The sequence below is a fragment of the Phalaenopsis equestris genome, unplaced genomic scaffold (assembly GCF_001263595.1).
Source record: "Phalaenopsis equestris unplaced genomic scaffold, ASM126359v1 Scaffold000094, whole genome shotgun sequence".
NCBI lineage: Eukaryota > Viridiplantae > Streptophyta > Magnoliopsida > Asparagales > Orchidaceae > Phalaenopsis > Phalaenopsis equestris.
In genome coordinates this window covers 5,904,019-5,916,555 of record NW_018164536.1, presented here as the reverse complement: position 1 = coordinate 5,916,555, position 12,537 = coordinate 5,904,019, and positions in this window count along the sequence as shown.

Genomic DNA, 12,537 nt, shown 5'->3' with positions numbered 1-12,537 from the left:
AGATTGTGGTATTTACAAACAGATCACATAATTATTAAGTGTTTATGTTTCTACTATCTGGACATTCATATTTACATACATAATATTTATCATCAACATCACATAAATGAAACCACAACTATGATCTTTTGAAACGTGCAATGCATTTTTTTCTGCATAAATTTGTAACATCGGGTTATCGTAAAGTGTAAATATCACACTTTTTGTGTTAAGTACCTATATACATCATATTTATATGGTAAATATGTAAATATGCAAAAAAAAAAGGGAATTTATATATATAATATATTTGTTGAACTCAAATTTATTCTTGAATCACATTCAAATAATAGTGTGTGACTGAAGAAAGAGAAAGATAATGCTTTGAAGAATGAGCGAGAAAATAGGTGTTGGTATTCCGACTTCCTTTTTTTCTTGGACAAAAGGTCTTCTATTACATTTGATTTTCATATTTATAGTGGATGGGCCTCGCAAAGAGGTGTAATTGGGTTTTTCTCACCAAAACCATAGTTGGATTTCCAACTTCCACACCTTTCACGTCATAACTCCTGATATTCAGAGAAGTCGCTCTTTTTTGGAGCCAAAGAAATATCAAGATGAGTCATCGACCTAGGGCGGGCACCTTTTAATATCTGATTGTTAGACCGCCCACTTATTCCGGATCTTTACTTTGAAAGTTTAATCACTAGTTTGCCAATATTGGCCACTCGACCTAGGGTGTTCAGCCTCGGTTACTTTGTATCAGTCAGTCGACCTCGACCGTTTCGATTGTCTTGTAGTTGTGCATGGCGACCTGTTGTTGTTGTCTGACTGGGGTGGCTTTCATCAGTCTATGTGTTCTAAATTGTCAGATTTATGACGCATGGACAAACGTTTTTTAGCTATATATATTTAGTACCTCGACTTAGAGCTGTGATGCAACGTGAACAAGAAAATTAAATACTAATTATTACTTTTGAATAATAAATAAATGCTTATAATGTAACCATTACCTTAGATTCTGTGCCTCTAGCTATTTTAAGTAGAGTGGTGAAACATTTCTTAATCCCATTTAATTGAGCTCTCAGGATTCTTCCCATGTGCTCTAAAACTTTCAGCAGATCAATGTCTCGCCTAATAAATCTAAGATGGATGTGAGTCTTCTTGTTCCTATCTTAGTATAGTCAATTAAAATCATTTATAATAAGAAATATTTAGAGTTCACTGGTTGTACTATGCCCTGAAACTTTAAGTTGTTCAATGTATTGTCTATTAAGTATAAGATGGGTATAAGTTATCGTGCTTCTTATCTTAGTGTAGCTATTGAAAACCAAAAATCAAACCTTAACATTTCTTATTCTAGTCATTGATCGTATTGCGCCCCAAAATGCTCAGAAGGTCAATGTCTTGCCTAGTAAATCTAAGATGAGTATGAGTTATCGTGCTTCCCATCTTAGTGTAGTCATTAAAAAACATAGAGAATAAGAAATTTTTAGGGTTCATTGGTTCTACTATCCCCAAAATGCTTAGTAGACCAATGCCTTTCCTAGTAAATCTACGATGTGTGTGAGTCTCTGTGCTTCCTGTCTTAGCAAGTGTAGCAAGTGCAGTTACTGAAAACCTAAAATCAAAACTTAGTATTTTTCTATTTTTGTTCATGATTGTATTATGCTCTGAATTGCTTAATTGGTTAATGTCTTTCCTAGCAAATCTAAAATGGGTGTAAGTTCTCGTGCTTTTGCTTAATGTAGTCATTGCAAATATAGAGAATAAGAAATGTTTAGGGTACATTGGTCATACTGTGCCTCAAAATGCTCAGTAGGTCAATGACTTGCATAGTACATCAAAGATGAGTGTGAGTCCTCGTGCTTCTTGTTTTAGTATAGTCATTGAAAAGCCAAAATCAAATCTTAACATTTTCTTATTCTGATTCATTGATTATATTATACCCTGAAATACTCAGTAGAACAATGTATTGTTTAGTACACCTAAGATGGTTGTAAATCCCCATGCTTTCTATCTTAATGTAGTTATTGAAAATCATAGAAAATAGAAAATGATTAGGGTTCATAATTGTATTATACCCCAAAACACCCAGAAGGCCAATGCCTTACATAGTAAATCTAATATGGGTGTGAGTCAATATGCTTCATGTCTTAGTGTAGTCATTGAACACTCAAATCTAAAACACAAATTGAAAAAAATTTAGGTATGTAGGACACGAAGCTTAACTACATCATTCTTATACTTTTTTACCTTAAAGACACGGAACATAACAACACCATCTTTAGACCTTTTTCACAAATCGAGTTAGTTTTTAGCATTTTTTTTCTTTGCTACACCATTATTGGATTGCTCTAGTTGCCATTCTAAGTCATGTGTAAGCTCTCCAACAACTTCCTTTCCTAAAATTCTAAATTAATTTTCTTAGCAAACATTTTCATAGATGCTCAATGTAAGCATTTAATGGATCATATCGATAAGAAACACTAAAGTTCATAAATCTTGAACTTCAAATTAAAGTTTCAATTCTAATTCATAAATTCAAAATTCAAACTCATAGTTGTGATGCACTTATTCTTAGACTTGGTTGGTCGCTTCGGTTAATACTAATATGTGCATCATACTTTGAATGGTACGTCACACATATTAGGGTACATTTGTTAACCTCACTTTTTGGACAACCATTCACCTAAGCTTTATACTATCTCATACGAACCTGAAACCCTTTCTTTGTGACACTAGATGACTAAACTGAACTTTGATAAGCTAGAACTTAAACCCTACTTTAACTAAAATTCGAGCCAACCCTTATTTGAATCTAAAACTGGAATATAATTAAAGAGAATATGAAATTAACCAAACTAAAATGGAATCAAAAGTAACTAATTTCAATCGAGCCCTGAAATTGAATTAAAATTGGCTTAACCTAAATACACCCCCAAATTATCATTTTTATCAGAGTTTTCATGCATGAAAATGCACCTACATATTTTTTTTTTATCAAAGCATTTTTTTCAAAGAGTGCATGAGTGCATCCAGATCATGAAACCTTTAAAATGAGCCCCTTCATGCTTAAATCAGACTTTATTTGGGGGTATGTCAAGACCACAATAATTTAAATGATAAGTATAATAATGATTATAATAATCATAATAATAATCATGAAAACACCTCTAATTGGAGCCAAATCAACATCAAACTCATATTAAAGTAAATTTGAGTTAAAAATAATAAATGCATGGGGTAATTACATACAAGAAGCCCAAAACTTGCTATTTACAAATCAATTACTCTCTTCCATCCATTTTTCAAATTCACGCTCAAATATCAAAATTCATGGTGAAACCCCGGCCCTTATTCTTCATTTTTATAAAATTCACAATAATTTGATCGTGATATGCATAAAGACATCAATTCGGTAGTTCAAAAAATCACATGAGTGGTTAATTTGTGAATATCAATGTTTTGAGTGTTTTTTATGTAATTATGCTTAATTTAATCAATTAAAACTCATTAAACACTTTCATCTAAAATCTATAAATAATTTCTCTCTTAGGGTGAGACCCAAACCAAAATCAACTTCCAGAGTGCTTTCCCCTCTTTTTTTTATCCAAATGAGATAAGGTTATATTTTTTCCCATAATTACCCATAACTACCATAATTTTCCCAATATAACTTTGAATTAAAAATCTTGAGATAGGGGTCATTTTAACCAAAACTGACTTCCCAATTGTATTCCCCAAATTTTTGTCATCCAAAAAAGCCAAGGTGGTGATTTTGGGCCAAGAACCACCTTAACCACTCATTTTTTAATTTCCGTCTCATTTCTTTCTTCCCCCATGTTTTTGGCCAAAAATTAAAAATTCTCCCCCACTTTAAAAATTTTTAAACTCTCTCCCTTTCTCTCATTCTTTTCTTTTGTCAAAAAATCTGTTCTCCCTATCCTCTCTTCGCCTTTGTTGAAACCTTAGCTAAAATCACTCCCTTCCCTCTCCTTCTTCTGGCTCTTGGCCAAAACTCTAAGGACCTCCCTTCATCTCTTCATCCAAGCAAGCAAGGACGAAGGACTTCAATCATCACTCCATTAAAACAAAGTAAGGTATAATTTTTTGTCCTCATTCACATCTAATTTACTTTGTAAGCACATGTTTGAATTTCCTTATTATGAAGACAGTAATGTGAATCTCTCCCTCTCTCTTTCTCCCATAGGCAAAAGTCATTTTATCTCTACCTCTCTTTCTCTCTTTAACCAATACCATACACCCATACACACTCTTTCCTCTTTCTTTCATGGTCAAAACTCACTATCTCTCTCCCTTTCTCTCTTCCATGGTCAACACACATAGCGGTACACACTATTTCTTCATCTTTCTCTTCTTCTTTCTCCTCCTCTTTCTCCCATAGCCAAATCACACCATACACACACCCTTTCTCTCTCTTTCTCATATACCCAAACCAGGCACTCACATACACCCTTTCTCTCTCTTTCTCCCATGGCCAAACCGCACACTCCCCACTTTCTCCCATGACCGAACCACGCACTCACACACACCCTTTCTCCCTCTTTCTTCCTTAAGCCAAAAACTATCATACACACAACCTGGGCATTTAGACAGCCAACAACAACAACATCACTTGCGACAATGACCACGACGATCGTTGGATCACTACACACCTAGCAGTGAGAGATATCGCCTAGACAACGTCGTAGGTGGTAGTACGACATGTGTTCTACTCATTTTGTATTTTTTTTTTCCATTCTGATGTACATCTTCTTAGACTATATCTTTAATAGCGATTTTTTATTTACCATTTTCATTTTTTTTATCGTGCATTCTTAATATTTTTCTTCTTGCCTTGATAAATACAAGAAAAATATTAAATTAATGAAATAACAATAATAGATATAATAAAAGTGATATTAATAGTAATAGTAATATTAAAAATATTCATATAAATAATAACAATAATAATCATCATCATTATACTACGCAGAAGCAGACGGCGACGAAGAATACTAATACTAATAAAATTATTAATAATAATGCTAATAATGCTAATAATAATAAAATAAGTAATTTTAATAGTAAAAATAATCATAGGGATATTAATAATAAGAATAATAATAGTAGTAATAATAATAATAATACATATAATAAAAATAATTATAAGAATAATAATAATATTAACTATAATAAATACAAAAATAAAACTAATAAAAAACAACAATAGTAATATTAGTAATAATAAAATAATAGAAATAATAATAATAATAATAATAATAATAATAATATTTAAACACTGTGAAATCCTCATAAAGACGGGAGAGCAAGGCCACTTTTGTTTGTTTGTTTGTTTAATCTACCCTTCACTGTATTTACATATTAGCTTTATAAATACATAAGAAGTGTGTGGTTAATATTAACTTTTTTTATATATTAAATATATAGTTTAATATAATTAAAACATGGTAGTGTATTAAAGTAAACATTAAATATAAATGTTAAATAATTTTATGATATGTACGAAAATCTAAATTTTAATTAACAGAGTGAGAGTTAATACTAAAATTTAAGGGGAATTATATATAACACCAAAACATTAATGAAAGTAATATTTAGTACAAAATAATAAGATGCTTTTACATACATACCACAAAACTCTTGTGCATTTTCATATATATCGATAAAATTCTTTTATTATATATATATACACACACACACACATATATATATATATAGCGAAGTCGTCGTCTTTGTACATGCCTCTGCTAGCTGAAACCCTGGACTAGAAGAGAAGCCATGAAGTCGCGACGGGAGCTCGCTGATGAAGAAATAGACTGGATCTCAACGGTGTGTCCGAAATCCTCCTCTTTCTTCCCATACCGCTCTTGCTTGTGACTCACGATAAAGAAGAAAGAGTAAGTCGCGACCAGATCTTGTTGGTTGGAAGAATTATGTTTGGTTTAAATGTTACTCTGTTAGATTTGTTGCTATCACTTGAAAGATTTTTAATAATGGTTTCAAAATAAGGGATATTTTGATTGCCAGAGATTCGATAATTAATAATTCTTGTGTTTTATACTTGAACCATAATGAAATAACTTATCATACTTTCTCTGAATGTAACTTTGCTAATTTTTTTTTTTTAAAAAGATGTATTCCTAATGAGGATTTTCATCTTTTAAGTGATAATATGTTACATGTTTTTTTTTTCTCAAGTATATTTTTTTCGCCTAATATTATCAAGATGTTGCTACTTATAATATTTGAAAAAAGTAGGATGATAGAATTTTTAATAATTTTTTCTCTTATTTAGATAATTTGGTTTTTAATGTATATGAGACCATTAAGTGAAAAAATAGAAGATGAAAGTGTAAGAAATATTTTACTTTTTATATTAAAGATTTTTATAATTTGTTTTAGCACCATAAGTTTCTTCCTTTCTTCATGCTTGTCTTCATTAAATTGGATGGATTTATTATCAAACATTTAATGATTGATTTATCATTTTTTGTCGATTTTGTTCTAGTTTTTTAACATTTTTACTCTTTTTTAACAGGCTTGCTTCATTCTTGATTTTTTCTGATTGTTGAGATTAGTTGAGCATTGATGGATTCCAATAGTTATTAAATTCAACCAGATTCCGAATATATTTTTATATATTCTAAATCTTCGATGGAATTTTAATATATTTTTGCAAGTAAGTTCTGAGATCAAGTTATACGTCCCTTTTGTTTGTTTGATAATTTCATTCAGCCTTTTCTCTAGTTCCTGGGCTTTATTTGTTTTTGTTTCTAAATTCTGTGCTTCAAACTCTTGTTTATTTTATGTAGGATTAGTGTTACTTATTGAGTTTTTATTTATGTTGTCGGTACTTGTTGCATGTGATTGGGTGTTTTAATTACTTGCTAATTTGTTGTTTGGAGTTTTGGCTATAGGTTCTGCCTTGTGTTTGATTTTTGATATGCTTGAATTTTCTACTTGATTTTTACTAATTGGTGAGATTGGTTTGAACAATGATAAATACCGATCTAATTAAAAGTTAATCAGATTCTGAATTTTATTTACAGGTAAGCTCTGAGCTCAGGTTAGCTATTCCTTTAATCTCTTTGGTGGTTTCTTATGATCTATTCCACGGGGGGGGGGGGGGGGGGGGTCATTTCATTATTTTTCTTATTCATGGGTTTTGTTAGTTGATATCTTTGTTTTTGTGTCTCTCTTGTTTAATTTTAACAAGATTAAAGATTCTCCTTGAATGTTGATGTTGTTGCTGTTGTTGTTGATGATTATTGATGTTGAAATTGCTATTCTATCTGGATTTGAAGTAGGGTGTTCTTGTTTCTGTCTGTTGGTTGTCTATAACTGTTGATGTTCAAGTTGCTAATTTCTTTGGATTTGAAGTTGTTGATGTTCAAGTTGCTAATTTCTTTGGATTTGAAGTTGCTGATGTAAGATCTGTTTGTCTGTATTTTATTTTGCATTTGGTCTTGAGTGGTATAATGGTGGTTTGTTTGATTGTGCTATTTATATGAGTGTTTGTTTAATTTTTTTATGTGAGTTATAACTTGAGTTAGTGTGTTATAATTCTTTGTTGCACTCCCTGCTCTCTTCTCAAAAAAATTGGGTGTGACTTTCATCATTTCCTTAAAAATATTAAGGATTTCAATTATTTGTATAAATATGAAAATTTAGATATTAGAATTATATGTTTGATTAATTTTGGGACTACAATGTAATTAATAAATGTGTTGGGTCATCATTTAATAAGTCAAAATTACTGTGGTCTAATTTAGAATTAAGTTTATGACTTCGGGTACATTTATCATGATATTATAGTGTGGATACCATAAGTGCAAATTCTAATTTGATGAGGGGCAGAATTAGAATTAAGCAAAACTTTTTTGTAACCGTCTGGTAGTTACTTCAAAGGGTAATGGTCCCCGATTTGCAGAGACACACGTCCTTTTTCTTGCACCCTATCAACAAGAAACTAAAGAAACTCTAGAAAATCTGCAGATTGGAAGATCATACCTTGTGCAACGATCTGATAGACTCCGATACGCTTCCGCTAATCTATGGTTTATTTCTCTTGAAATTGAATGTGATTTTTTTTAGTCCGAACAATTGGTATCAGAGTAAATTCACGTTCAGTTTTTTCTTGAGAAATTTTTTTTCTTTTCGATTTTTTGGTCCTTAGCCATTGTTATTCACCGATTATGAAGTCATCAATTTGCGATTAATGATGACTTGTATATATTGTTTGGTTTGTTGGTTTTTTATATGTTTGGTATATCAAATTAGTTGGAATTTTTTTGTATAAATAAGAGTTAGAAATCATCTAGAAATTAGATTTCCAACAACTTTGGGGTTTGAAGGCTTCATTTTGGTGTAAAAATGGCTTTGAAACCGTTGGGTTCTGATTTGGGTTCGAACTGGGTCGTTTGACCCGCCTTGAGGTTGAAGACAACCAGAAACGACATGTCGTTTCTACAGCATAAGTAAACGACATGTAGTTTTCAGTATTTTAAAAATAAAATAAAATAAAATTTTTAATTAAATGTTCAATTAAATTCAAATTATTGGTACTTTATAAATTTGTCCATCATTTTTTAATGAGCTTATTGAAACATGATGTTGCCAAAGTGACATCTCTTATGTAGATAGTTCGTGAAGAATGTTGGATGTTGTGTGTGTGTGTGAGTTCATGCGTGTATTGATCGGCCCAAAGAAAAATTAATACTTGGCCGAACTGCATACACACTTGTGATGATAAACATGTAAAAATTATAAGGAATTATATGTGAGTAATAAATCGATCCAAAGATAGATTTATTATTTGACATGCATTATTGTTAATGTTTGATCATTACAACAAGATTACCACTAGCAGTTAATATTATTGTCCAAAGACTTGATATTAATCTTGCATTAGGTGTCTTGAGATGAGATTTACCATTATTTGAATTTATTGACATTGTTGGTATTAATTTTTTTTATGAACATGTTATTTATGTAATCATTTTGTTAATTTTTCAGTTGTTGCTACTATATCTACTAACCTCAATTCGGTTCCAATCTTTAAGTGTGACAGCTTTAAGGATTGGAAAGAGAACAATCACATTGTTCTTGGCTACATGGATTTAGACCTTGCGTTAAGAATGGAAAAACCCGCGCATCTTACGGATGCTAGTTCCTCCGAGGATAGGAGGATCTATGAGAAGTGAGATCGTTCTAATCACTTGAGTCTTATGATCATCAAGCACGGTATACCTGAAGCTTTTAGAGGTGCGGTGTCTAGTGAGATCATTGATGCTGCAAGTTTCCTTGCTGAAATAGAGAAACGCTTTGCAAAAAGTGATAAGGCTGAAACTGGTATTATTTTAAAGAAACTGATTTCAATGAGGTTCAGAGGCAAGGAAAGTATGAGAGAGTACATCGTTGAAATGTCTAACATTGCTTCAAAGCTGAAGTTGCTAAAGCTCGAGTTGCCGGATGATTTACTCGTGCATTTAGTTCTTATTTCTCTTCCTCCACAGTTTGGCCAATTCCTGGTCAGCTATAATATGCAAAACGAGAAATGGACTCTTAATGAGCTTATTTCACATTGTGTGCAAGAGGAAGAAATGTTGAAGCATGGAAAGACTGATGGTGCTCATTTGGTAAACCCCTCTAAAGAAAGGGACATTAAAAGAAAGAATGAGGCTGCTAAGAATAAGGGTCCTTCTCAAAAGAAATAAAATAAAGTTCAATCTCAAAATCCTGAAAGTGGAGGTTGTTTCTTTTGCAATAAGGAAGGACATCAGAAGAAGGAATGTTCAAAATATCACACTTGGCATGCGAAGAAAGGTATATTTCTAACTTTGGTCTGTTCTGAGGTAAATTTGGCTTCAATACCAAGAAACACTTGGTGGTTAGACTCTGGTGCTACTACTAATATAAGTGTTTCAATGCAGGGTTGCCTGAGCTACCGAAAACCAAATGATGTTGGAAGATGCATTTATGTAGGAGATGGAAAATCGGTAGAAGTGGAAGCAATTGGGAATTTCAGATTGTTATTAAGTATTGGTTACTATTTGGATTTGATAGATACTTTTGTTGTACGTCATTTAGACTCTGTTTCTTGTTTGGACAAATTGGGTTATTATTGTTCATTTCAAAACAGTTGTTTCAGTTTATCTATTGATTCCAATATTATTGAAACTGGTTCGCTTATGGTTTATGACAATCTTTATTTGTTTGATACTGTTGCTTCTTATAATGAAACTCTGAATGTGGAATCACGTGGTACTAAGCGTAAAATTGAAAATGAAAATTCAGGAGCATTATGACACAAGCGTTTAGGTCACATTTCTAGAAATAGAATTGAAAGACTTGTATCAGATGGAATTCTAAGTTCATGAGAAGTCCCAAGTATTGGACGTGTTCAAATCTTATAAGGCTGAAGTTGAAAAACAACTAAGCAAAACAATAAAGCAAGTCAAATCTGATCGTGGTCGTGGTGGTGAATCGTGGTGGTGAATACTATGGCATATATGACGGTTCAGGTGAACAACGTCCGAGACCATTTGTCAGATTCCTAGAGGAGTGTGGAATTGTCCCTCAGTACACAATGTTGGGGTCACCTAGCATGAATGGTGTAGCTGAAAGGTGAAATCACACTCTTAAAGACATGGTAAGAAGTATGATCGGTCATTCAACCTTACCAGAATCACTCTGGGGAGAAGCGCTTAAGACAGCGGCCTACATTTTAAATAGAGTACAAACTAAAGCAGCTGCAAAAAACACCTTATGAGCTTTGGACAGGACGAAAACCTAGTTTAAAGCATTTTCATGTTTGGGGTTGCCCAGCTGAGGCAAGGCCTTACAAGCCACATGAGAAAAAGTTAGACCCTAAAACAGTGAGCAGCTATTTTGTTGGTTATTCGGAGCGATCTAGGGGTTACAAGTTTTATGATCCCAAATTAAAGATAATATTTGAGACGGGAACTGCAATGTTCTTTGAGGATATTGAATTTGGGGGGAGAAATCAGGTTAGAGACTTTGTCTTTAAGGAGGAATCAGACCATACTACTCTTATTGAAGAGGAAGTGGTTCGTATTCCCTCAAGAACAAGTGCTGTTGCGGTGAACCACAAGGGAAAGAAGAAATGCTATTTCAGATGATTATATTGTATTTATTCAGGAACATGAGGAAAATAATAGTATGATGGAAGATGATCCTATCAACTTTCGTCAAGCTATACAAAGTTCCAATTTAGAAAAATGGATTGAAGCAATGAATGAGGAGTATAAGTCTATGCAAGACAATAAAGTTTGGGAACTTGTCCCATTGCCAGAAGGAAAGAAACCCATTGGTTACAAATGGATTTTTAAAACCAAACAGGATTCAAAGGGTATTGTGGAGAGGTATAAAGCTCGCCTTGTAGCTAAAGGTTATACTAAAAAAGAAGGGATTGACTATAAAGAGACATTCTCTCCGGTTTCAACAAAAGAATCTTTTAGAACATTCATGACACTTGTTGCTCATTATGATGTGGAGCTTCATCAAATGGATGTTAAGACTGCATTTCAGGAGAAGCGCTTAAGACATCGGCCTACATTTAAAATAGAGTACCAACTAAAGCAGCTGCAAAAACACCTTATGAGCTTTGGACAAGACAAAAACCTAGTTTAAAGCATTTTCATGTTTGGGGTTGCCCAGCTGAGGCAAGGCCTTACAAGCCAGATGAGAAAAAGTTAGACCCTAAAACAGTGAGCAGCTATTTTGTTGGTTATTCAGAGCGATCTAGGGGTTACAAGTTCTATGATCCAAAATTAAAGATAATATTTGAGACGGGAACTGCAATGTTCTTTGAGGATATTGAATTTGGGGGGAGAAATCAGGTTAGAAACTTTGTCTTTAAGGAGGAATCAGACCATACTACTCTTTTTGAAGATGAATTGGTTCCTATTCCTATAATTGCTTTTGATAATGATCAGGATTTCACTCCTGTCATTGATCAAGTTGCGAATCCAGAAAAAGACATTGTTAATCAACCCCTTGAGGAACAAATTCAACAACCTCAAGAACAAGCTCAAGAACAAGTGCTTTTGCGTCGATCCACTAGGGAAAGGAGAAATACTATTTCAGATGATTATATTGTATTTCTTCAGGAACATGAGGAAAATAATAGTATGATGGAAGATGATCCTATCAACTTTCGTCAAGCTATACAAAGTTCCAATTCAGAAAAATGGATTGAAGCAATGAATGAGGAGTATAAGTCTATGCAAGACAATAAAGTGAAGGAAAGAAACCCATAGGCAGAAGGAAAGAAACCCATAGGTTGCAAATGGATTTTTAAAACCAAACGGGATTCAAAGGGTAATGTGGAGAGGTATAAAGCTCGCCGTGTAGCACTATAAAGAAGGGATTTACTATAAAGAGACCTTTTCTCCGGTTTCAATGAAGGACTCTTTTAGAACAATCATGGCACTTGTTGCTCATTATGATATGGAGCTTCATCAAATGGATGTTAAGACCGCATTTCTCAATGGAGACATGGTGCAACCA